This window comes from Balaenoptera physalus, assembly GCF_965194825.1.
Source record: "Balaenoptera physalus genome assembly, chromosome: 14".
Classification (NCBI taxonomy): Eukaryota; Metazoa; Chordata; class Mammalia; order Artiodactyla; family Balaenopteridae; genus Balaenoptera; species Balaenoptera physalus.
Genome location: NC_138893.1, coordinates 24,002,170 through 24,029,715, shown reverse-complemented (window position 1 = coordinate 24,029,715; position 27,546 = coordinate 24,002,170). Strand labels below are relative to the sequence as shown.

At 48.7% G+C, this 27,546-nt stretch overlaps 1 long non-coding RNA gene across 1 annotated transcript in view; it reads right to left on the bottom strand.

Moving 5' to 3' along the window:
- The window catches only part of LOC309642169, a 998,009-nt gene extending 970,985 nt beyond the window's left edge, over positions 1 to 27,024 (bottom strand). Inside the window, exon 1 of the long non-coding RNA XR_014253022.1 lies at positions 24,364 to 27,024. This is a non-coding gene — a long non-coding RNA (uncharacterized lncRNA). The remainder of the gene's footprint in view (positions 1 to 24,363) is intronic.
- Between the last annotated feature and the right edge of the window lie 522 nt (positions 27,025 to 27,546).

Sequence of the window (27,546 nt, the reverse complement as noted above, 5' to 3'; positions counted from 1 at the left end):
GGGTGGGGGCAGGTCTGTCTACACCGACACCCGCACGTCCTACGTCACTCATAAACCCGACATCCAGGGGTCCCACTGGCTCCACACAGCCCCTTGCTCTGAGCCCACCCACGAGAATGGACAAGATTTCCCCTCCGCCCTCCTCAGGCGTCTCCATCGGGTCAGGGCAGCTTCTCCCTCTGGGGAGGACCTCTCCCGCCGTGTTGAATCATTCATCCACGTTGCCAAGACCCGGCTGCACTCACGGTCTGGCCAACTGTTCCAGGCCCTTTGTCCTCATCCAAGCTGTCTTCTCACCCTCGCTCGATGGGAAGACACACGCTGGGCAGTGGGCCTCTCCAACCTGCAGCTGACTCAGCCCCGACAGGGCACATCTGCCCTCCTCTTACCTCCTCCGAGCGGGCGGCTCATTGCCCTGTGGATCCTGCGAACATCAGCTCACACCTGCCGGGTGACGGTTCACAGGTCTGGGCCCCTCCTGGGTTTGAAGTTTCACCTGCGTGACATGCCTTTCTCTCTCCCCTGCCCCACTGAGGAGCCACGTCGTAAGGACCCTTCTGGACACTCCCTCCCTGGCCCCATCCTCCCCCCGCTGCCCCCGGAGTCCCTGCCCAAAGCCCATAAGCATCTTCTCTGAACTTGCCTAAAGGCTGTTCCGGATACCCTTAGCCACGCACGCTCTGATGCTAGAGGCTGACCTCTGACCCGTGAGCTGGGGAAGCGGCCCGTCCAGCGGGCGTGGCTCCTCGCTCTGCCTGGCTTCCTGAGCAGACAGCACGGCCGGGGGCCCCAGGAGAGCGCACAGGCATCAGTGGGCTCCTGCACCTGCAGTGCGACCCCGAGGACAAGCGTCCCGTGGGCCTCCCCGGCGGGGGTCTGAGCACACGTCGGCCCTCCCTCTGCCACCTCCGCTCCTGCCCTCCGGCTGCCCTCCCCCTGACCCCCGTGTCCTTCCACCCACGTGCGCCCCTCACGGCTGCAGGGAGGCCTTCTGAGCAAGGAGCGCTGTTGGGGGGTTGCTTCCCTACCCCCGTTCCTCCAAGAACAGAATACCTTTCCCTGCCGGACCATGTGAGGCTGGGGTGCACTTCCTGAAGCTCCTCCGAGGTCTACCTTGCGGTCCGCATTCTACGGTAAAGAAACCTGGACCAGAGGTTTCTGAAATTGGATTATTGAGAACAAGAGAAAAATAAAAGGCAATACAAGGCACATATTAAAATTCATAAAGAAACCTGGACCCAGGCTGCCCACAGAGTGACCTTAAATGTCCAGGACCTGGGTCATCCTCTCAAGGGTCTGGGATACCTGGACCCAAAGGAGAGTTTGGGTGATTTTCAGCAAAGTAGGCGGGGATTTGGGGAAGTCCTTTCTGTACTGATCAAGGAGCCGGCTCAGACATCCCCGTTCACCTGTGAGGCCGGCTCACAGCCGGGGACGCCGTCATTCCGCCTCAAGACTGAGGAAGGCAGGTGCTGCTACCTTCCCAAGGGGAAAGTCTCTCTCCATCGCCAGGACTGTGGTAAACAAATTGCGCTGACGCTGGAGAACAAAGCTAGAAGGACTTTGCTCCTCCTGGAAGCCACACAGAAAGGGAGCGTGCCCGGATACGGGAGGGCATTCTGCAGGAGTGGAAAATTAAAAACAATAACAGCTTTCTCTTCTGGGAAATGGGAATTGCACAAAACTATTCCCACGTCGCTGAACACTCCAGGGCTGCTGTGAGAAACTGACTGATGTTCGGGCAAAGTGCGTGTGTTAAAAAATGCCAAGTCGCAGTCATAATAAGATAGAAAATACCAACAAATACATTCATTCATTTATTCAGCAAAGATCTGAATGTGCACTTGGTGCCTGGAACCAGAATGTTCTCGCTCATTCAGACTTGTCTAAGGACGTACTTTCCTCTGGTGAATCCAAGTCAAGGTTTACTCCTGGCAAGGACCATGGAGATCTTGAGAAGCTGCAAACAACTTAACTGACCTCCTTAGAAGCAAGCCTTCAATGATTAATTGTTAAACTTTCACTTATCCTCAACAAAAAATTTTAAAATGATGCACAGCCAAATTGTAAGCTAACTAAATCAAATGAGTCATGTTTGCAAAGAGGTAGAAACGTATGACACATTGCAACATCGGTACCTAGGGGAGGACGTAACAGGCTATCTTAAGTAAGCTAAACAAATGAATGTTATGAATGTTACTTTTTCCCTAGCAATTAAGAGGGTAAAATATCCCTGCTTTCTGAAACTTGCTTTGGGACAGTTCTTAGCAGTTATACCCACTCACCCCTAAAGCAGCGTTCAATTTAAATGCACACTTGAAGCAAAGCCCTCAGCTGGGTAAGGAGGAGGAGACCTTACATACGGGCACCGTCTTTAAGGAACCGTCTTTAAGGAAACTTTAAGTCCCAGACGGGGACACTTAAGTAAACACGATGCACTTCAAGGCAAAATAAATTGATCTAAGAACAAAGAACTAAACGGACGATCAGCAGTGCTGAGCACTGATTCTGGAAAACTGGGGTCTAATGGGGTCGACTTTGCCATCTGCAGCTCACTAAGATAAACGCAGACTAAACGTTTCCATTTGTGTAACTGGAGAATTTATCACACAAAACGCATAGATCAGGGACTGGGTCATCTTGAATCAGACGATTTCACATTAAGGAATGTCTTTTACATCTCACATACAGAAACAAGTACATATAGCAAAAGCAGACAGCAAAACTATTTAACATTTTGCAGCATTAAAGATACTTGAATCCTGCCTTGATGTGAAGATGTCAGTTAAGGTGGCCAGTGGGTGCTAAGGGACACAGCAAAAACCTAGCTCTAAACTCTCTGAGGCATCACTTGGCTTCCAGGCTGTGGGCTTTTAAAACTAGTACATAAATGATTTCAGAAGTTTCACTACTTTTAAAAAAATGTATCGTGTCATTTTCTGTAATAAGCAGAGGGAAACTCGGAACTATTGAAGGGAGTCCATGAAATAATGCTGAAGGCTGAAGAATATTGCAAATGTGATGATTTTGGAGTATGGGAGAAGGAGAAAGGGAGAAATTTCATCCAAAGCCCTCCATATGCCAACTCTCCAGAAATATCTGCTCTGCAATTCGCTGTGGACGAAGTCAGTGATCCAGCTGCCACTCGGCCTCAGCTGGTCAACACCTTCACGATAAGCTGCTTAAAAAGGCAGGTGGAGGGAAGCTTGCTTAGCTGGGAGAGGGGAGAAGACGCACTCCCAGCGGCAGGCTTGTCCAAGGTACCGGAGGGTGCGATGCTTCAGAGATGCCGGTGGAAGGCTGTACCTATTTGCCATTCCGTGTACACACGTAGCAGGACAGAAAGGGCAAGCCTCACCTCGTTACCCTCCTTCCTGAGAGACAGGCAGCCTTTCAGCCCTTTTTTTCGAGTTGCCTCAGTCAATGAGTGCACGTGACTTTCCCGGTGGTTCCAGGAAATGAGAGTGAATTCTACCTGGGCAGCCCCGAAGATCGGGAACCTGAGTCCTATGACGGCCCCATCACGGCCGGTGGGCCAGGTGTGGTATGGGGCATTAGCTATGGTGTATTGAAGAACAGCATCACCTTCTCTGCTCACCTGTCATCACAGGTGGATGAGAGAGAGGCAGACAGACAGACAAAGGCAGGTGCGGCACACAGCAGGCAGCCGGGGACTCCTACCTTGTAGCTGTGTACCCCTCCCTATGAGCCCCAGAGCTCACTAGAGGCCGGCTGGATGGTGGTAAGATTTTGCTGGTTTACTTCCATTCATTATATACATCTTAGAGCTAGCTGCAAACTCGTAAGGAAAGTTGCTTCCTGGCAGTTTGCTAGTGTCTGTCTTGTGAGGAATTCCCTACCGGGAATAAAAGCAGAAAACCTGAAAACTTGCAGACACTGCATTCAAAATGCAAACAGTGAATCACGCACTTGGAACTAATAAGCCCAGGATAAACGTGGTCCTGGAGCCGACAGAAATGACACAGAACGTGCCACAAAGCATAAAATGTCTCTTTTTGAGTCAAAAACTGACAGTTCCCATAAAATACAATACTTTTTGAAAAATGTCAATGTCAATCATAACCAAGAGTCTGACAAGTCCTCAGCATAAAATCTTTTCTTTTCTGTGGAGAAGAAATCAAAGGAAGCAGAATTCACCAAGAACCCCAATTACCCTAAATATATGTAATAATAAAAATCGGTGCGCTCCAGCCCAGATCTCACTCACTCATAAGTTTTAGCTCAGATCTCCCATTGTCTTCAGAAATCTTCCCCTGAACGCTCTCAGGAATCTCAAATTCAACGTGTGTATAAAACAGAGCTCATCTTTCCCCCAAATCCTACGACCCTGGGCATTCCCCCCCCCAGAAACATTTGTCCCTGCTTCCCTGTCCCTTAGCCGGCACTGTCACCCGTCAGGTCAGGCCCCTCCGTCCAGCATCAAGGAGATGGTGTCCCTACCCCACCCAGAAGCATTACACTCACCACCAAACACTGCTTCATAGCCTTGCTAATTAAAAAAAAAAAGATTTGTAATCTTGCAAAAATTATTATTGCAATCGTGTTGATTTAAAAGAGTTATTGTTCTCATTGTAACATATCAGAAATTGGAAGATTTTTGAAAATACTTTAAATTGACCGAGGAGAGAAAGATCTCATACTACACCACAGACAAATTCACTTTTGTGAACAGTAAACGAACTCTGACGATTCCAGATCCAAATTCCTTTCTCTGCTTGTTTTTTTTTGCAGAAAAATGATGTCTCTCTCCCTTGGATAACTCACTGAGCTAGAGAGAAGCGTTGTATTGTACGCTTCAACTTTTAATTTTCAGAAACACTTCAGTGGTTTGTGAAAGTCTTTCTTCGCTTTGCCTCTGCGGGGGCAGGGTAGCCGGGGGAGCGGACCCCACTCTGGCTCAGTTGGAAATGATGGCACCGCCACGTGACAAGCCGACAAGCCGAACGCAGGAGGGGAGGGTCTCCGCCCCCAGCCTGCCGGGGCCCCGAGCGCCGTGCAAGGAAGACAGAGTGCGGAGCGCACAGGTGTTGTGACGGGTTCGGAGGGAAACGTGCACGGGGTGACGAGGGGAACTCTGCCACGTGATTCAGCCTGTGGAGGTGCCCTGGACACCTGAGGGCAAATCGCCACATGGCACGGCGTTTCCCAAGGCCGTGGGGCGGGGACGGGAGCCCAGAAGAGTCACGGTCACTGCCCGTCTAGCAAGGCGACACCGGGCTCTCCTGCCCTGAGCATGAACAAGGTCGGCTGCTGGGGCATCTGGAGGCCTAAGGCCCAAGCCAGGGGCCCACACTCACCCTAAGGCCTGAGGGTCAGGACAGTGAATTTTTAAAAAATATTTATTTATTTAGGCTGTGCTGGGTCTTAGTTGCGGCACGTGGGATCTTCGTTGCGGCACGCAGGATCTTTTAGTTGCAGCATGCAGACTTCTTAGTTGTGGCATGCATGCGGGACCTAGTTCCCCGACCAGGGATCGAACCTGGGCCCCCTGCTTTGGAAGCGCCGAGTCTTACCCACTGGACCACCAGGGAAGTCCCGGTCAGGACAACGAATGATGCAAAACAGAGAATTCAGGGGCACAGCGGTGCTTCTCGCAGAAGGAAAAGGGCATCTTTGGTCACTGTTTCTGCCCAGCGCTGGACCTGTCTCCACCACCACCAAAACCTCTGTTCCCCACCTGATGCTCTGAGCCGTGACCCGAGGACATCGACAGAGACGACACACCTGTTTGCAGTCAGCACACCGGCTTCCTCATCCCCACAGCCAAGGTTCCAGGACATCATCTCCCCCTTCACTGCTTACCCAAGCCCCCTGCAGGCACAAAGTAGGTGCTTAATAGATGCTCACTGCCTGGCTGAAGGGAAGGCGCTCCCTCCCCAGGTGGGTCACACTTTCAACTGCAATGATAATTCCAGCGTCTAGAGCAAGCCCTCCGCTGCTTGGAGAGCGAGGCCAGGAAAGGCTTTTCCGCAGGTCCTGCTACAGACCTCAGAGTCCCTCATGCTGCCCAGGGGGGTCAGAAACTACCAGCAAGTCCTGAGCGACCACAGGACAGAAGACTCCAATATACATTCAGATTATTCTCTAATCCAAATTCTCTACAATATTTTTGCTCTGTGTCTCCAGACTTTGAGTTAGGAGATAACCCAAAATTTGAACACCCCCGAAAGTTTATCTCACACGTCTTACATAAATAACTTAAACTTTAAAATCATTGTTAATTAAATGAATCATTTTGTGCTGTAATAGATAAAGCAGTTTCTAATGATTACAACTCAACTGCATTTTCCTTTCAGAAGTATGTGCCGTAAAACAAGGCTCATCTAAATGTGCATGGAAAATACACATCTTTTAGGTGCTCAGCAAAGGAAAATGGAATTTGTCATCTGGAAGTGTTCTTCTCTTGAGGAGAGTGAATGCAGAAGTGTTATTCTGCTTATTTACACACCAAACCTCTTCAAGTGTCTAATACATCTTTTGTATCTTATAATTCAAAAGCATGGAAGAAAGGCAGGTGGGGAAATTGAGTCATGAGGACAGAATTCACGTTGGGGAAAGTTTCACCAGTTGTAGATACAGCTTCAAGACGCAGCTCCTTGATGGATGCGTGGTGAGGCACATGTAGCATTTCTGTCTCTCACAAATGCCCACTGAGGTACCGCTGGCCTGGCAGGAGGCCCGGTGTTTTTCTTGAAACCAACGGAACCGCACGCAGACAAACATAAACAGAAGAACGTGCTGGAAAGTGTGGCTGCAACTGTGGAACGGCTCTCTCAGCAATGCCCACACCTCCCCTGGGGCAGCTTCCTGCCCCACAGACAGCAGAAAACAAAACACTGGTGTTCCGGTGCCTCAGAGTGAGCGCTTGCAGGGCCCCTGGTTTCAGCCGAGCAAAACATTGAGGTGACCGTGGCCTGGGGAGTCAGAGTCAGGGCGTCTGGGGGGCCTTCGGCTCTTTGGGGACAAATGCGGGGAAGGCTCTGGTCCTTGGCCCGAGTCCTGATGGGTGGGAGGCACTGGGGTTTCCCCTGGATCCGTCCCCTGGTGGTCAGACGTTTCTCCTGGCTGCCTTGTCCTCACTGTAAACCATTCTTGCCCGGCTCTCTGACCCGCCCATAAATTCTGTGAGGAACCGGTACACTCTGAGCAACGAATACACAGTCCATCCCTTTATGCTAGAATCAGCCGGAGTATATTCTGTCTGCAGCTAAGAACCCCGACTCCATAGAATTGTTACCAGAGGGTTTGCAGGTAACAAATCTGGGCCATCGTGACCAGGTGGCTTAGCCTTGTAGGGTGGGGTGTAGGCAGTCCCCAGCACACAGTGATGAAAAAGCTACTTAAGTTAGCCACCCACCCTGAGAATAACCTGTCTTTGGAAGCCAAGTCTTGGGCACAGCAAGATACTACATTTCTAGACCATGAGGACGGGCATGAGGAATTCAAGCACTGTTGAGCAGGTTGGTGGCTTCTAATTATGATGAGGAACCTAAAAATAAAACAAGTTCAATGCTAAAATCTCTCAGCTTAAGACGTGATCAAGGAATTAGACGATTCTACGACTGCCTTAAATGAATCTCTTGTAGCTGGAAATTCAGTGCAGAGTCTGATTCCTTGGGTTGTTGAATCACAGCATAAATAGTATGTTAATCTCATGCCTCTGCAGATCTCTTAAATGAAAACTAGGGCATTGATTGGGGAAGGAGGGCTAAAAATTGAAACAGGGATGTTTGGGAGGATTTTAATGAATCCAGGGCTCCTCTCAAACCACCAACCCACTGAGCATCTCTTTCCAGAAGAAGCAACGCCTTCTACCTGTGCCAGAGCAGCTGCCGTCTCAGAACATTGACTGGCATCGCCGGACATTGTTGTATTGATAAGGATGCCATTCCTCTTGCCCTGTCTCTAGCACCCCCCATTTTCTTTAGATCTGTAATTAGAGTCAGGCTCTCTTCATGACCCAATAAGCTAATTATAGCATCACACCCAGGAGATGTACCCTCTAAAAGAACTGCAAGATTTATTAGTTGATAACAGAAAGAAAACTTGAAGAACATATAAGGGTACTGATTTGAAGATGCTGGACCTAGGAGAGGAGGACATACATTCAGATAAAGTTTAATTATGAAAACTGGGAGCTTATCAGGGATTCTGGATTCATTGTGCTCACTTAATCACCTGGGAATGGGATTAGTCGATTTCTCCGTTGTTGGCTCCAACCCGGACTTGGTGAGAGCTGATACTAAGTAAAGTTGAGATGCCAGAAATCCCGTGTATGATGAAGAGAAGGAGCTGGAAGATGGGGAGAGCCAGGGCTGCAGAGACGGATCAGGGCTCCTACACGCGGACATCAGAATCCACTCTGGTGCGTCCTGCTTCAGAGGATTCATTAGCCTACATCATTTCCAGAAGCGTGGCCATGAACTTGGAAGCCATAGATCTGGGAGCCGTGTGCCCAGGAGAAGCAGGAATCACACCACTGCCACCACCGCCGCCCTGACCCCTCTGCTGGGAACTGGATAAAGAACCGCTTGTGTAGTCACAGGAGGGTCAGCGTGTGGCCACAGAGCCGGTTCCCAAGAGGCTGGCTGCTCACATTTGTCTCCAGGAGCTGTGTGGCTGCCTCCGGAGGGAAGGACCTCTGGTAGATTTGGCTTTCCAGCTTCTGGAGGGCAGGAAGGCTCACTCAAGGAGGTTAACTGCATGCTGAAGGAACCAATCTGCATCTTTTCCAAAGGAAATATTGAACTGTGTCCTCTCTAAGATCATTAGCCTGTGCTGAATAGAACAGAACCTGCAATGTGTGTGTTGATTCACTCGTTTGCCCAGCAAAGGTCTGGAGTCACGTGTGCTGGAAACTCAACACAGATGAAGGAGCAGCGGGGTTTGTGGGAAGACACGCCCATACACGGAAGCATCCAGCACAGTGGGAGGAGGTCGGGCTGAGCCTGGAGAGGTGAAACGGGGACACTGAGGGGAGGGGGGCACTTTCCTCTGCGGGAGGGCGTGCCAGGGAGCGAGGGCAGGGACACGTGGTCAGAATTGCTGACTCAGTGAGCTGGACAATGTTTCCTAGTGTGGAAATCTCAGAGCTCAGCTTGCTGGAACGAAGGGTAAACCAAAGACATACTTCAAAGCCATAGACCATTTCTGCACCAGATGCAGCTTTTCCAAGAGAAAAATAATAAAGTATTTTACTTCAGTTATTCATATAATAACTGAATAACTGGTACCATGCAGAAATCAGGAACCCAGGAGACCTACGTTAGAGCAAAGCACATTTCTCTTTCTCAAGAGAGCATCTAACCTTCCCAAGACCTCTTTTTTTCTTTTAAAAATTTTATTAGTGAAATTATATTAATGAAAACAAAATGAATAAAATTTTATTAATAAAATTGTGTTCATGATGACTTTCGTTGCACATATACATAGTGAAAAGATCACTACAGTCATTTTTTTTTTGTAATGAGAACACCTGACATCTATTCTCTTAGCAAATTTCCAGTATTCAACACAGTACCATTAGCTCTGGTCAACATGCTGAGCACAGGTGACACTCCAGGCCCAGGGTGGGCTTGGGCTCCTGCCTGGGGAGAGTTCTCCACCAGCAGGACTAGAGAAAAATGCATAGGCTCATGTCTTTCATTTCCGGAGACCAATAGCATCTTCAAAGCAGAAAAAGGCCCCAGAGGAATCTAGATTAACAGCACTATTTTACAACTGAGGAAACCTTAACAGAGAAAAGTGAGGAATGGATCTAAAGTCAAAATAGTTAGTGGCATAACCAGGGTCAGAAACCAATTTCTCCTTCAGTCCAGTGCAATACCTGCCACTGCTTTGTGATCCAGGACTGGTGTCTGTAGATGTTTCTGTAGGATAAAAGTAAGACTCCTAAATTCAAGAAAGAGAGACCATAGAAAGTTCTCAAAAATAGCTGTATAACATCCTCACAGGTAAGTTACACCCTTCAACTTTGACCCTTACTTGCTGTTTTGTGCCTTAAAATGAAGTCGGTATGTTGAACTTTCTCTCAAAGATGGTATCAAATCAAGATCTCAGAAATGACTAATTATGTACCATCGATTGTAACGGCAGGACAAAGGGCTCCTGCTTTGCCACGGGCTGTGGGCGAGCTTTGAAGAAGAGTTGGAGCAGCAGAGAAATAAGCCCCCTGCAGCTTTCCCCTCCCTGTGGGGTTTGGGAAGGGCTGTGTAGCAGCCCCTCTTCATAACTCACGTTAGCTGATAAAGGCTCAGGGAAATCCTGGAGCAAAAAAACATGTTAAAATGTGCTTCCCCTGCACGGTCCCATCTTTTGAGGCGAGCAACACCTATTCGTTGTGACAATGACCTGCTACACGGTGGTGGACGCTGGGAGCCGGCCAAATGTGTTAGATGTGTTTCTTGAGACGAGTTCTTTATGTGGACCATGCAGCTGTGACCTTGGACTTCGGGGTGAGCGTGTGGAGGGCAGACTCCCACGTCCCCCTCCAGAGAGGCTGTGTTCTCAGCAACTGCCCACGTGGCTCCAGGCCAGGCGGTCTGCTGGGCTCGCTCTGAGAATCCCGGCCCTAGGACAGGCTTGGACAGGCTTAGAAGGAAAGGAAGACTCTACAAACAAACACTGGTGTCACGATGACATCCAGCCCCAGGGACTCAGGTGATGCCTGGCCAGAGAATGGACATCTGCAGGAAACACAGGTCTCCAAATGTGATTGTGAGTAATAAACTCTGAGTCCAAGAATTTGCTTTTTGTCAGCTCTATGCTGCCCATAAAAGCATAAAATTATACAACCTTTCCAGGGGATAATTTAGCAATATGTTAACAAAAAGCATTAAAATGCATACCCAGAAATTTCACCTCTTGTCATTCAGATGAAGGAAATTACCAGAGAAGTAGGCAAAGATGTATGTGCTGGGATTTTATTGCATGTGATTTACGATAGCAAAAAACTCAGCCTAAATCTCCAACCCCAGAATCTTAGTTGAATTACAGAGACCAATGAGAGCAGCCATCCGAAGTGGTCCCGCATCACTCAGACCCGCCAAGGACATGTTTTGCTTGGAGTCTGCCTCTGACATTTGCAAGGAGGAGCCATGGGTGGTCTAGGTCCCTCATTTGGGACAATCCTAAGGATCTGCAGATACGTCCTCAGCCCCACCTGGGCAGTGCCCCAAGCTGGCCAGAGCAGGGACCCCCTCGCCCGCCTCCCCACCAGGCAGCCGCTGTTCCCTTCTCCCTGGAAATGAGAAGGAGGTCTTCTTCCCCTTTGTGCAGGTGTGGGGAAGAGGCAGTCTCTGTCCTGCTTGAGCAAAGAGTCCATCCGCCCCCAGGGAGCAGACCCACCCGTGCACCCCCTGAGCCGCCTACAAAGAGCCGGATGTGGGAGGCCGGCCTTGGGCAGCACACACCTTCCAAGGAGCGTCTCGGTGGCCCCAACTACAAGGAAAGAGGAGGGCCTCAGCCCACCAACTGTCAGAGCATCGATTCTTCCCAGCGTGTCTTCTGTTTTCAGAGGACTTCCCTTATATTATTCATTAGCATAATCAGTGGTAATAAGTGATTAAACATTTACTTTTGTAAGTACCAACAAACCATTAGTCACGCCGCTCAGAGGCTCTGGGCTTCTCTGTGCTTCTTGTCTTTTACCCATCATCCTTCTGTTCAAGGGGGATGGCCTCCCCCGAGAGAAAGAGGTGAACAGAGGGTGCTGAGAGCAGCCGAGGGCAGCAGGAGGATGTGGGATACGGGGGAGCCCCTCAGGGCAGAGAGCTGGACCCCTCTCCCCAACTCGTCCACACAGCAGGCAGCCAGGATGGTGGAGCTCCAAGCTGAGGGCACCCTGCCCCATCACCCTTGGTCCTACCCCTGCCGTCAGAGGCTCAGGATGGGACTTCTCTGCTTCTCCAACCCTCACCCTGATGGGAGAGGAGTTTGCACCACCGACACGCACCAGGGCAGCCAGGAACAGGAAACCAGGTTTGGCTTATAGGAATGGGACTCAGTGTGGGAACTACTGGCACGGATGGGGCAGTTTCTGCTTCAGACCATGAAGGGAGGCTGTTCTCCTGGTCAGGGCGCGCAGAGGCACGTGTGGCCTCAGGCCAGGCTTCCCCAGGGCCCAGATGCCGTGATAGCTCCAAACGCTGGCAAAGGTGGTGGTGGCCCAACTTGGGCTCCACGTGGGAACCTGCAGGAAATCCTCCTCCCAAGGTCAGGAGGGATTTCCCACCTCCCAGCGGGGACCACAAGCCAGAGAGACCCTTGCAGTTTCTCCCGCAGGCCGGGATGTTAGACCTCCGTTCGGCCCGGATCCCGTACCTGGCCACGGGCAGCTGCAGGGACTGTGGGAACTGTCGTCACCACCGGGGACCAGGGCCCTGCAGGACCTCGGGGGCTTTAATGGGGGAGCAGCCCCTCCACAGTCAGTTCATCTCATCCGGAAGTGTATCCTGGGCCAGGTGAAGGCAGGCCACCGTGTTCCCAAACTCCCAAGAACAAGATTGGAACAGACCTCACATTCGCTGATTTCCATGGAGAAAGGGCAGGGCCCTCAGCCTGGGCCACAGGATCCTGAAGGACGAGGGGCCAGCGATGGGTCAGCAAGGTCCCTGTTCTGAGAGGACCACATCCTGGAAGGGGAGACGGAAAAGAAGTGAACGTATAATTGGGTCAGACAGCACGAGGGCCACAAGGAAAATATTGTCAGAGCTCACAGAGGGCAGTCACCGGGTGCGGGGACGTGCACAGGTGATGAGTGATGTCAGAGCACACAGAGGGCAGAGTCCGCCAGGTACGAGCCTGTGTCCATCACGTTCACTGTATCACTGGCGATGAGACCCTAGTGTCGTAGTTAATTCATTCAAGTTGGTTTTATTGTGTGTCTGCTCCCTTTGGGAGTCATGCAGGTTTGCTTGCTTCTTTTGAAGCTCATCAGGACATTCAACATGTCCCTTGATCCCCTTTGCCCCACCTGGTGCAAAATCACTGCTGCCCTGTGGAGATGGTGTGAGAGGGCCAGGGCAGGTCTGCACTCCCCGAGCCCTCCAGCCCGAGGAACAGGGAGCATGTCCGGCTGCAGCCACCGGGCAGCGCCCAATCAATGCCCCTCAGCCACCGAGCACTGCCAGACCGGACGCACTCTTCCTCTGCACCAAGGTTTGCTCGAGGTCCTGTAAAGAAGGAGCAGGTGCAAAACCTGGCAGATGAGGAGAGAGACATGACCGGTCCAGGAGGAATGGAGACGTGGCTCAGGGTCTCTCCTGCGCGGGAGTAACGAGGGTTGTCAAGGACCCCTCACTGGAAATACTCGTAAGCAGCGCAGACAGGGGGTCAGATCCCCCTCGGGGTGCTGGATGCTGCAGTGAACGTGACGGGCCAGATCCTCACCGCACAGAACTTCGGTTTTGGTGAAGGAGATGATGGACAAGGCAGCAGATCAACTCAGGTGGTCAAACCTGATGTCGTCACGTGGAGGGAGCAGGGAGGGCGGCACCCATGCAAAGATGCTGGGGTCAGTCTCTCCAGGCGGGCACAGCCCTGGGGCAGCGGGCACAGCCCTGGAGCAGGCGGGCACAGCCCTGGGGCAGCGGGCACAGCCCTGGGGCAGCGGGCACAGCCCTGGAGCAGGCGGGCACAGCCCTGGGGCAGCGGGCACAGCCCTGGAGCAGCGGGCACAGCCCTGGAGCAGGCGGGCACAGCCCTGGGGCAGCGGGCACAGCCCTGGAGCAGGCGGGCACAGCCCTGGGGCAGCGGGCACAGCCCTGGAGCAGCGGGCACAGCCCTGGGGCAGCGGGCACAGCCCTGGAGCAGGCGGGCACAGCCCTGGGGCAGCGGGCACAGCCCTGGAGCAGGCGGGCACAGCCCTGGGGCAGCGGGCACAGCCCTGGGGCAGCGGGCACAGCCCTGGAGCAGGCGGGCACAGCCCTGGGGCAGCAGGCACAGCCCTGGAGCAGCGGGCACAGCCCTGGGGCAGCGGGCACAGCCCTGGAGCAGGCGGGCACAGCCCTGGAGCAGTGGGCACAGCCCTGGGGCAGCGGGCACAGCCCTGGAGCAGGCGGGCACAGCCCTGGGGCAGCGGGCACAGCCCTGTAGCAGGCGAGCACAGCCCTGGGGCAGCGGGCACAGCCCTGGAGCAGGCGGGCACAGCCCTGGGGCAGCGGGCACAGCCCTGGAGCAGGCGGGCACAGCCCTGGAGCAGGCGGGGCTGTGGCTTCCCCGAGGCACGGAGAGAAGGTCCTCGCACCTGTGCTGCATGAGGTCAACCAGGTGGCCAGAGACCAGATCCTGTAGCACCTGATGGCCACGGGGAGGAGTCCAGCTTGGTCCACACGGGCCCACAGAGCTGTGCCGCCCGAGACAGAACCAGGGCGTTCAGCCAGCAGGAAAAAGGCTCACCTTCCTGCAGAGGCTGAGGCGAGGACCAAGATAGTGGAAACCAGTCCTGCAGGAGCGAGAAAACAAGGTGACTCTGCAGGATGCTGGCTGATGGATTCCAAGTTATCTAGCTGAGAAGTTTTCCTTGCCTCTGCCGATGCCTTCCAGCCAAAGAGCACCAGGGACACCCCTGTGGCTGAACACGTGAGTTTATTTCACATTTCAGCAGAGGACGTCACACACCAGGGCCACACGAGGCGCGTGTCACTGAGAGGATGCGAAGAAGAACCTCTGTGGGGTCTGACCCTGCTTTCGGTGCTCTTGTTGGGAGTTTAAGGAGGCAGGAGTTTGCTCAGGATGGGACACGGCCAGGAGGTGGGAGAGGGTCTGTGACTGGGCATCTTGGAAAAGGAGTAGGCTCCACGCACGTCAGCCGGGACCCAGAAGTCTGGTCACTGGGTGCGGACGATTAGCACGTGTCTGTCTGTGCTCAGATGAGATCTCGGGGGACCTTGTTTTGGTCTTGACCTGTCCCCGTCACAGAGTGGCTTTGAGTGACGTTGGGTGTTCCGTGACCCACGGGAGAAAGAGGGGGCCTGGCTGTGAGCCAGGGGCCACTGTGCTTCCTCTCAGACCCTCACCCCCCTCCAAGCTGTGGAAGCTACAGTCTGGTCCAAGGTTCTGCCCCTGTCGACTTCAGCAAGACCAGTCAGGATGAATGCTTTGCTTTAATTCTTCTTCCAGCACACAGAATTTTACTACAAAAACGCCATTCCTCGGCCAGAGAAACGCCTTTATGTGCTCGGCTGTGCCTCCGGAGATCACGGGGTGCTTATGATTAGCTCGTGAGACCATACGATCCTTCAGCTGGTGTTTGCTGTTTTAAAAACAGGCTTGTTTTGCATTTTGAAGTAAGAAAACGTTACAGTATACATGAAAATTATGCAGAATTCTTTAATCTGGAATCTGGAGTGGGGAGACTTCATTTTAAAAAAAAAGCGTTGTCTTATTCTAAACAGCAGCAAGGTGCACAACATAATACCTTACGATTCAATAAAGGAGCTCATTTCAATTGCAGATGGTTATAAAACTGAGACTCTACAGATATCTTTACTCTGAGAATGTATAGAATAAATGATCTCTTAATATAATAAAGTCGCTTGTCGTCTTTGCAGTTTATATTAAAACTTCACTTGAGATGTGATTTCCAGGCAGGTCCCCTAAAACGTTCTCTCGGGACAGTGAAATTCAATGACACTGGATCATCTACAAGAAATAATAAAAAAGGGACACATTATATGTCATCAGGAAAGTTCCAAAACTTTGTATTCAAGGATGAATTATTCATTAAAAGTTTTTGGAAAAGTCCTGGTGGTACAAAACCAAGTTTCTGAATAATGAAAGGAGTCCTGTTTTTATATCCTAAAATGCATCCTTTCTTAGAACCGACCATGTACATTTAGCGATGCCATCAGGGTAACAGGAGCAGCCCCCTGGGAAAGCATCCCTCAGGACCCATCTCCCAGTATGCTGCACCCCACCGGCCTAGGCCTCCAGAGGCAGGAAAAGGTCCTCTCCAGAACCCAGAGGTAAGCAAGTTGAGGCAGCAGGAATATTCTTAGGGGTCAGGGGACCAGATTGAACACAATGGTCACTAATCCCAAAGTGGCCAGTGGGGTGTTGACAAGCATGGACACATTTTTCTACAGAGAGAGGCCTGCCTTCAGGGATAACAGGTTAGCAGTCCCTCCTACGTTCTGCCACCCACTCACATCCTGTATTTCCTTTGGAGGCTTGTTTGTTTGTTTCAACTATGTTTCACTGCACAAGGAATTCAACTCTATTGTCAAAGAAAAGCCAGAGATCTTCCCTGGTGGTCCAGTGGTTAAAACTTTGCTTTCCACTGTAGAGAGCGCAGGTTCGATCCCTCGTTGGGGAGCTAAGATCCCACATGCCTCACGGCCGAAAAACCAAAACATAAAACAGAAGCAATATCGTAACAAATTCAATAAAGACTTTAAAAATGATCCACATCAGAAAAATCTTTAAAAAAAGATTTTTTAAAAAATCTTAAAAAAAAAAAAAAAAAGGAAAATCAGAAGACACATCAATAGAGAAATGGCCCAAGACCCGACTGTCTGGGGGTGACCACAGCTCAGCTTTGCTGCTGGTCTTTCCAAGTCTCAGCGGCGCAGCTAATCCATGAAATGTGTCATTGTTGAGGTTTCTGGGTGGAATCTTCTTCCAGTGCCCGTGTTCCATTTTCTGCATTTTGAGGAAATTCTCTTGCGTGATAACTTTGAATATGTACCTCACTCCATTTGCTGGGTTCTCCAAAGTCCCAGGTCTCTGGGGTCATCCTTGCCCATAACAATCTCATTTTCGTTCGTTACCTTCCTTAACAATCATCTTCTAATTTTCTTAATTACTGTTTTCTTTTTCACTTGCATTAACTGCACTAAGTACACAGGTTCATTTTTTTCAGTACTGTCTTTTCTGTTTGATTTCTAGCATGTTCTGGTTCTGTGACTGTTTTTTTGGTGGTTAAATGTGTTGCCTTGTTTTCACAAGCCTCCTTTTTCTCTTCCCAGTTCTCTGAAATTACGTTTTCTTCTGAGCTAGGTTCTTTACATTTTCTTGTTTCTAATGGAAAGATTAATCATCTGCTTATTTATGCCCGGTTTATACTTGGACCCCTACATCAAGAAAATCTATTCATGCTAATATATTGGGAGGGGCTTCTTCCCACCATAGCTGGCACTGGATCCACAGTTTTCAGGCTAGGAATGTCCTGTTCTCCCTCATTTTCAGTGGGGAAAGCCCCACGGAGGTGGCTCTCAGTGTGTCAGGATGCTGGGGTATTAGGAACAGAATTGTGAAATCTCAGTGCCCAGGGCCACCTTCTACGGTGACCCAGGGTCCCAAGCTGCATCCCTCCCGTGACTCACCACCCCAAGGCCCTCGGCATCCTTTCCCAAACTGCCTGCCTCTGACCATCAGACAGGGTGGAGAGAGTGGGATGGGCCTGCCTGCCTCTCGGTCAGCAGCCCAAGAGGACACGTCCCCCTGGTGAGAACCAGCCACCTGGCTCCACGGAGAGAAGCACCATCCCAAAGGGCACACCTCCTTCCCACCCAGGAGAAGCATTGCCCTTGGAGGGAGCGCTGGCCCCGCCGCCCTGCACCGGCCCCTCCTCTGAGGCTGCAGCGGGAGCCTGGCGCGGAGGCCCCTGCCCTGGCCCCACCAGGCCCCTCCAGTGAGGAGCTCTGGGCGCTCCTTCTGCAAACGAAGCCAATTCCTCCTCTGCCCCTTTTCTTCTCAGCTGCGTTCCATGGCTCGTTGGAAGAGAAGATAAAGAAGCCCTTTCCGTTTTGCACGTTCCCAAGTAGGGGGCTTAGCGAAAAGCTGGGGCTCTTGTCTGCTCACCGCACTCCTGGGACAAAGGTCACACTCCATCTCTCTCTCTCATCCGGAGTGTCTTCCTTAGGCTGGTGGTTGTTGGGATGCCTTGCATTCGGTTACTTTTTATTTCCTGGTTTGGTTACTGTTGGTGATTGTATTTTCTTTGTCACTGTTTTATAGTACCACTTCTTCTCGTGTATTAGCTACTGCGGTAGGGAAAGTCTGAGATGCCGAACCTTTACTAATTCAAGAACTACTATTTCATTTTCACTTTCAGTGTGTTTACATTCTCATTTCATGTCCTTTTACCTAGTTTTGGGGGGTAGCTTTTGCCCTGTTTTCTTATTTATAGCTAAGGGACTTTTTTGTTAATATATTAACCCTCTGGGAAACGAGGCTGAAGAATTTCTCACTGCAGTTTGGAGCTTCAGAGAAAATGTGGCTCGTTTGTTTTCAGCACCCTGATCTGGTCGGATGGCACGTCCTCTGGCGGGGGCAGCGGGGTGGGGAGGACTCAGGTCTCCTGCTGGCAGCTGCTCGTCCTGCTGGCGTCTGAGGCGGGGGCTGAGGCTGAAGCTTGAGGCTGGTGTGAGCTGCCAGCCAGGCTGTCCGTGTGCCCAAGCCCCAGGGCATCCGCAGCCTCCCTCTGGCCCCCATGGAAGCGGAGCACCAATGGTGCCCGCTCAGGTCTGCAGCTGCCCCTCAGAGCCGCCTTGCCACGCCCTGAGGACCTTGGACAAACTGTCAGCTGCTTCCTCACAGCCCGGGCACCCTGGGCAATGGGAGAGCCCGCCCCGCATCTCTCTCCAGCAACCACGGAGACTCCCACAGGCGCTTTGTCACATCTGCGCCCACATTGGTTTGGGGCAGCCTGCAAGCCAGCTCCTCACTGAGCCCCGTCTGGAAGGTGATGACCGAGTCCCTTCTGCTCTACCTGCACCCCTGCAGAGGAGGGGCCGGGAGACACCCCTGCAGAGGAGGGGCCGGGAGGCACCTCTGACGTGTGCTTTCCTTCCATCCTCCTCCTGATCCTTCCCACACCCCCCAGGGCTGAAGTGGCCTCCAGGATCTCCCCCCGCCTCCTGGTCACGTCTCCTCCTGAAAGCTTCAAGCCTCATGTCTCAGCTGCCAGGGACAGAACGGGAATTCTTCCCTCCTCTGCACAGGACAGCACTGTCGCCTGGCTTCTCCAGAGTTAGATGCAATGGGCAAAGGAGGCTTGAGGAACCGGAAAAACCTCTTGTCTCGTGGCTTTCCCAGGTGTTGCTCCCTGCAGCGTATTAATCTCTGTCCAGAAAGATGATGACTTGGGACCCACCGGAGCAAGTCGTGTACTTGGAAATGCAAAAGAGAAAATCACATTAAAATCTGAGAAAGCACACTACTTTTATGTATATTTACTAAATTACCAGATACTTTTAGTGTTCCCATCACAGTTCTAACCACTTTACAAATATTAACTTAATCTTCATAACGGCCCTGCTAGAAGGTACTATCATTGCCCCATTTCACAGATGAAAAGACTGAGGCGCAGGAGGTTATGTAAATACATGCACCGAGAGCCCCGAGTATCAGGAACAGATGGAGAAGGGTTGGGGGTAGAGTCAAGATCCCAGCCCAGGCAGCCGGCTTACCCACCGCGTGGTCACGGTCATGGTGTCCTACTGCGCAGTACTTCCGGGCAACTGCATGCACACAGAGGGGCAAGAAGAGACCGCCTCCAAGGAGAGAATAAATACTTAAAGTTTCAAAATGCACTGTCCTAGGCAGCGCCCACCTCGTGTAAACAAATGTTCTTTTTTTTAAAAAATTTTTTTATTATGGTAAAAGTCATATAATATAAAACATACTATTGTAACCATATTTAACTGTACAGTTCAGTGGCACTAAGTACATTCACATTGTTGTGCAACTCTCACCACCATCCATCTCCCAAATTTTTCACCTTCCTAAACTGAAACTCTGTCCCCTTTAAACACTAACTCCCCATTCCCCCTCCCCTGGCCCCTGGCATCTACCCCCAGCCCCTGGCATCTACAAATTTACTTTCTAACTCTATTAATTTGGCTATTCTAGGTACCTCATATAAATGGAATCAAACAGTATTAGTCTGCACCTAATGTATTTTAGAATGCATTTTTAAGGTTAACTTAATATATGTCCTGCAAACAGATTGTATCTTCTTCTTCCTTTTTTTACCCTGTGCTATACAGTAGGCCCTCACCAGCCATCTACTTCATTCGTAGTAGTGTACATATGTCAATCCCAATCTCTCAATCCATCCCAACCCCCCTCCCCCCTTGGTGTCCATATGTTTGTTCTCTACATCTGTGTCTCTCTTTCTGCTGTGCAAATAGGTTCATCTGTACCATTCCTCTAAATTCCACATATATGTGTTAATATACGATATGCACCCTTATGTTCATTGCAGCACTATTTACAATAGCCAGGACATGGAAGCAACCTAAATGTCCATCGACAAAGGAATGGATAAAGAAGATGTGGTACATATATACAATGGAACATTACTCAGTCATAAAAAGGAATGAAATTGTGTCATTTGCCGGGACGTGGATGGACCTAGAGACTGTCACACAGAGTGAAGTAAGTCAGAGAGAGAAAGCAAATGTTCTTTGACATTTGTTCTCAGTAGCTGTGCTTACACCATCTTTAATTGCTGTGTAAACAAGACACAGCTAACACGTCTAGAATGCTCTGTCCTTAGCAAGTTCCATGTCAATTCACTTCATCTTTGCAATAACCCACAAGGTAGTTTCCCATTTCAGAGATGAGGAAATTGGAGCACAGCGAGATGAGTCCCTTTCCCAGACTGGTCACCAGGTGACAACGGAAGGGGCTATACCCTTAGCCACACGCCTGCCAGACTTTCACTTCCTCGGCTCCTGGTCTAGAACTGCCTAGCACCTAGTACTACAGAGAAAAAATTCACCTGCTTTTATTCTTTGTGCTTTGATGCACTCATGTTTTTTCTCTTTAAATATTTAATCAATGCTTACTTCGTTTTGCAGGTTGAGCTAAGGATTGAATTTACCTTTTCGCCCATAAACTTAATCAGTTTTCCCACTATGATTTACGGCATAACCCAGCCTTTCTACACCAAATTTAAGTGCTGCCTGTAGCATTACAACATTGTCTGCAATGCTCTGAGGTTTTCTGTCCTGTTTCCCTGATTTCTCATCCTCTATCTGACCTAAGTCACACTCCATTTTGATTTTGACTCTAGAAAACATTTTTATTTCTACTAGAGCAAGTTCCCCACAATAGTGCGAAAATTTCCAAAATGTACTATTTGTTCATGCACTCATCTCGATAACCTTTAGACACATCTAGGATTTGACTGGGATTGCACTCCTTAGATTAATTGGGAGAGAAATGGCATCTTTATAATATTGAGTTAATTATCCTTCCATTCATTTGCCTTATTTTTTAGCGTTCAGTAAAATTTTATAGATTGCTTCAAATGGGATTGCATATTGCTTAAATTTGCTTCCAGGAATTTATGTTGGGCTGCTATTATGAAGGTACTTTATTCATTACGTTTTCTAACTGTTTCTAATGTTTGGCATTTATGAAAGTCATTGGTTTTGGTGCTTTTCTTTATTGGCCATTCTTCCTCTTTTGTATTTATTCTCATAGTTTTTCAGATGATTCTTTTAGGCTTTTTAGATGGACAAGCATAGGATGTTTTTACATAGTAGACACACACGTGCATTTTTCTGGGGAAAGGGTCTGTAACGTTAATCAAATTCCTTTCATCAAGGTGATTGTATAAGCATTCTTAGAAAAATTAATGTGATAAATTATATTAATACATTTCCTCATATTAAACCATACTTTAATTTCTAATATAAGCCATATTTGTGCATATCATATTAATCTTATAAAAATGCTGGTTTGACATGTGTTATTATTTTCCTAAAGGTACTGTAACAAAGTGGCACAAACTGGGAGGCCTACAGGAACAGGAATTTATAATCTCAGTTCTGGAGGCTGGAAGTCCAAAACCAAGGTGATGGCAGTGCCTGCTCCCTCCACAGACTCTGAGAAGAAGGAAGTAGTCAAACTAAATCACCCAGCTGTGAGCAATCTGGGGGTTCAGTATTCAGGCTCACTCTTGCCCTGTCTTTGCATCTCCTACAAGTGCCTTCCATTGGCCAAACCCAATGGGAGCTCAGAGTGCAAGGGAGCTCAGTGATGCAGTCCACTCAGGTGGGCCTCCCGGGTCCAGAACTGGGTGGGGAAGGATGGAGGGCACATGCAGAGGGGCAGATGAAAGATGGAGATGAGATATGAAATAAAATGAAATGAGATGAGATGCAATGAAAGATGGTGGTGTTAAGAGGTTACAGGAAGCATCTTAAAGATAGCCAAAGATGGGACAGTTTTGTTGACTACAGCACACCTATCACATACAAAGCCAAGTGTTTATAATGACACTCAGAAAAGGAAGGAGGAAGAGAAATAGAACAAAACTCATTGGACACCATGGCCAGTTGCTAAGATGCCTAATATGACTTTTAAAAACAGATAAGTGAAAGGAAATAACAAAACATTATTCTGCCTTTCTTACCTTTCTTACCTAAACTATGTTCCAAAGACACTAACAGCTCCAGTAGATGAGGGAAAGCTCTCCTGTATAGAAGAGCCCAATTTGTCAGTGAGGAAGAGATGATAGAATTAGAAAATTACTATTTTGCAAACTCTAATGAAATGTTGTTTCAGGTAACGGCATCATCATTGGAGGGTAAAACCATTAGGAGAAATATCGATGAAGAGTATCACAAAGAACAGATCAGAAAATCTACAAACAACAAATTCTGGAGAGGGAGTGGAGAAAAGGGAACCCTCTTCCACTGTTGGTGGGAATGTAAATTGATACAGCCACTGTGGAGAACAGCATGGAGGTTCCTTAAAAAACTAAAAATAGAACTACCATATGACCCAGCAATCCCACTTCTGGGCATATACCCAGAGAAAACCATAATTCAAAAAGACACACGCACCCCAATGTTCATAGCAACACTATTTACAATAGCCACGTCATGGAAGCAACCTAAATGCCCATCGACAGATGAATGGATAAAGAAGATGTGGTACATATATACAATGGAATATTAGCCATAAAAAGGAATGAAATTGGGTCATTTGTAGAGATGTGGAAGGATCTAGGGACTGTCATACAGAGTGAAGTAAGTCAGAAAGAGAAAAACATATTGTATATTAACACATATACGTGGAACCTAGAAAAATGGTACAGATGAACCGGTTTGCAGGGCAGAAAGTGAGACACAGATGTAGAGAACAAATGTACGGACACCAAGGGGGGAAAGCGGTGGCAGGTGGGGGTGGTGGTGTGATGAATTGGGAGATTGGGATTGACATGTATACACTAATATGTATAAAAAGGATAACTAATGAGAACCTGCTGTAAAAAAAATAAATAAAATAAAATTCAAAAAAAGAAAACAACAGATCAGGCTGTGGTGACTTGAACTGTTGATTAATCTTCCTATTAATAAAGGTGAAACAACCAGAGGATTTTGGAAAGATAGAGGTGGTGGCAGCATAATTTTTTAATCTCTTCAAATCTTCACATAAAAACAGTCACGTCAACTAGATGACAAAACCAAAACTCCACAGAAAATGCTGACAGAAAAGTAAGGAATCCTCTAGAACTCTGAAATACAGGTGAGTGAAGCCAAACCACCAACAGCCATGAGACCTGCAAGGTACGGGCACCTGTGTGAGAGGAGGTGGGGGAATCAAGGGACCTGGGGCGCCCCTGAGAACCGGAGGCCCCAAAACAGCTGGCAAATCTGCCCTCGACGTACACCAGCCAGAGAGCAGACCCTGGAACCAGGAGGGGGCTGGTGTCTAACAGCGGGGAGCCCTGGGGAAGACAAGAGAGGACCAAAGACCAGAGCAGGAAAGGTGCCAGGAAGATCCAGGAAGCAGCCACTGTACCCCAAACACCACAAGGAAACAACCCAAGATGTGGCTCCAGGAGGTCAGCGAACTGGCCTGAACTGTGCCTCCTTCTAAGGACTCAGAAAAACTAATTTCCCACAGAAACAAGACGCGGCAGTCCATGGACAGATGGATGGATGCACCAAATGTGGCCCATCCACTCAAAGGAATATTATCCAGCCCTAAACAGGAAGGAAATTCCGACACAGGCTACAACGTGGATGAAACTTAAGGACATTACGCTAAGTAAATAAACCAGACACGGAAGGACAGATACTGTGTGATTCCACATATACAGGTCCTTAAAGCCATCAAATTCATAGAGGCAGAGAGTAGAATAGTGGGTGCCAGGGGCTACAGGGAGGGGAGAATGGGGAGTTTTTGTTGTTTAATGAGCATAGAGTTTCAGTTTTGCAAAATGAAAAAGTTCTAGAGACTGGTTGCACAACAATGTGAATGAACTTAGCACAGCTGAGATGCACACATAAAAATGTTAGGGTGGTGAATTTTATGTTATATGTTTTTAACCACAGTTAAAAAGTAAAAGTTTTTAAATGAGACATATCAAATTGCCACTAAAAGTTATTACAAAAATATAGATAAGACACAGAATAATATCTATGTGGACAATAAAAGCATGCCAGAAACTCAGACTTGGATAATTGATTGAAACTATTGTTATGTACTATTTCAAAATGAGGTTCAAGGATGATATAAAATATGAAAGAAAAGCAAAAATCATAATTCAGAAAAATTCAGAAATGAATGACAGAACTAAGGAGAAAACCCCAGAAATTTAAAAGACATTTCAGAAATGAAAACTCAGGCAGAAGAAACATGAATAGAATGAATACAAGAGATAATACCTTAAGCAAAGTAGAAAATAGAGAGGAAGGGTTTTTTAATTCAAAAAGGAATAAAGAAAAAAAGAGATTCAAGAAAAAAACTGAGGAATAAAGAAGACAGGCAAAGACAACCTTACCTGTAGATATAAGTCCTAAAGAAGAAAATCACAGCAAGGAACAAAATAATACTAAACACTATTTTTTCAAGATAACCTTCCTTATTTAAGGCATATTTAAAACTATTACTATAATGAGAGTACACTATGTACCTGAGAATACAGACCAGAACAACTAACACCAAGACAGATGCTTTTAAATTAATGAACTTTTACAGAAAAGAAAAAAAAAATCTTTTAGGCAGCTAGGTAAAACAGTGAGATATTATAAGTGAAATAAAAACAAGTTATCATCATATTTTTTTCACAGTAAAGCTTTATGCCAGAAAGAACTGGACTATTATACTTAATGTGTTTAAGGGGGAAAATGTGAACCAAGTATTTTTTTATCCAGCAAAACTGACTTTCAAAGCATAAAAGTATAAAGACACAAAGTGTTATCAACGTTCAAGAACTCAGAGCTGTTGTTCCCACAAGCCCATCCTGAGGAAGGTAATTAGAAAATGAGTTTTAAACAAAAATGACCACAGAGATTTTAATTGAAGGCTGGTAACTAGCACTTACGGAGTTACCTGTAGAAAACGAAATGAGGGCTAAAAGGGAGAAAATACAGTGCATGGTGACTATGTGAATTGACATGTAGACACAGTGCCCTGTTCAAAAATGAGAACAGAAACAGGAAACACGTATGGCAAAAAAAAAAAAAAAAAAAAGATTCTCCTTTTTTTAGCACTTGTATCAGTGTGGTGGTAATACTAACACTGGTGCATATGTGTTGGTATTGATACACACACGTACATATGATATTGGTATTCTGAGACCACGTGTATTACATGGGATAAAATTAATGAGCAATTTTGTCGATCTTCTAATTCTAACATCCTCTGTGCCCCTGAGTGCTGGTATTGAAGGAAGGAGATGCAGACATAATGCAGAAAGGGGTAACTGAACACCTGTTGTCCAGAAGGAACTGGAGAAACCCCTGAGATCTTCCCCACAATGTCCCCCGGCACCGAGCATCCCTCGTGCCCTGAGGACAGTCTTGGAATACCTTTCCCACTGAAAGAACTAGGGCTTCTTGGAGAAAGGCTGATCTTGGGTGTGTATGGGGTGGGGGGGAGTGTAATGGGCCTGGGGCATCTTGTCACACCAGATAGCAGTGGAGGCCAGCGATGTCACAGGTGTGTCACGGGGACTCAGGAGCTGATGTGAAGAGGTTCCTATTAGCTCCAAACAGGGACAACCTGATTTCAGAAAGGATGTTGGTTTCCACAGATTGAAATCTATTAAATAAGTCTAAATGGACAAGTTAGTAAAAAGATTCTGAGAACATGCTGTTCAGGGAACAATAGTGTCCCAACTCATTACCTTGAAAACTGGCCAAGAGAATCCAGCTCCTCTGTGCACCGTGCCACTGGGAACCAGACGAGAGTTAGGGGAAGCATCTCTTTATACGAGTATTTCAGGTCAAGAATGGACGCTGCAATATAATTGGACCAAGCGCGCTGTAACCCAGGAGGGATTAATGACCAGCAGCAGCCGCCAGCATCACAGAGAGTGGCCAGCAGATGCTCTGTGCCTCTCAATAAAAGGAGGAAGTGCCTACCTGAATCTCCACAAAGGGACCCCCCAGATCAGGCTCTGCATGCACGTGCCATGAGCAGGGTCCAGAGCACAGAAGAGAATGTGACTGCATCGTGACTGAGCTCGGCAAAGCCAGGCTGGGCAATGGTGGGGCCAAAGCCCTGAAGTCGGCAACAGATGATGTACAGGAAAGAAAGGGCCAGGAGAGAAGCCTGTAGAATAAGAGGGCTAAAAAGACAGAAATTAACAAGAAAGCGGGGAAGACCAAGCTGGGGGTCTAGGCCCCCACTCAAGCACTAACACTAGGAAAGGCGAGGCCGTGATGAGCTAGGATGATGCTGATTCCAGGGGCTGGGGAGGGGCCTGGTGGGAGGCGACATGGAGGGACCGCCCCAGAGGCTGGCAGGTTCATCTCCTTGCCCTGGGGGGCGGGTCCAGGGGGTCACCTTAGGATACCTTACTCAGGCCGCATGTTTGTTCTGTGCAGTTTTCTGTAGGGTTTAATCTCACAATGAGAAACTAGCTGTGCAGCTGGACATCATATCCCTCTGCTGTGATGGCTTTTTCCAGTGGCCCTACCTTCCCAGACTTCTGGGCGGCCACCCCTGAGGACCATTGTGAGAGTGGACATCTCTCTGAAAAACTGATTCCTCCTCCCCACCGGGGTTTGTTGTTGCTACCTGTGGTCACTATTGCTGTTGTTTGTTTAGTGACTTTTCTGAACTGATTTTCTTTTTTTTTTTTTTTTTTTATTAATTAATTAATTTATTTATTATTTTTAGCTGTGTGGGGTCTTCGTTTCTGTGCGAGGGCTTTCTCTAGTTGCGGCGAGTGGGGGCCACTCTTCATTGCGGTGCGCAGGCCTCTCACTATCACGGCCTCTCTTGTTGCAGAGCACAGGCTCCAGGCGCACAGGCTCAGTAGTTGTGGCTCACGGGCCCAGTTGCTCCGTGGCACGTGGGATCTTCCCAGACCAGGGCTCGAACCCCTGTCCCCTGCATTGGCAGGCAGATTCTCAACCACTGTGCCACCAGGGAAGCCCCTGAACTGATTTTCTAAAGTCTGTATTTTTTGTCAAGCGTGGCCACTAAAGTTTCTGTTCTGTTAACTTTGCCACTGGCTAGTGATTTGACAGAGATTTCCTAGAATGCCTGGGAACCTCCCCCAGTCACCACCACCACCACCATCACCATCACCACCACCACCACAACCAT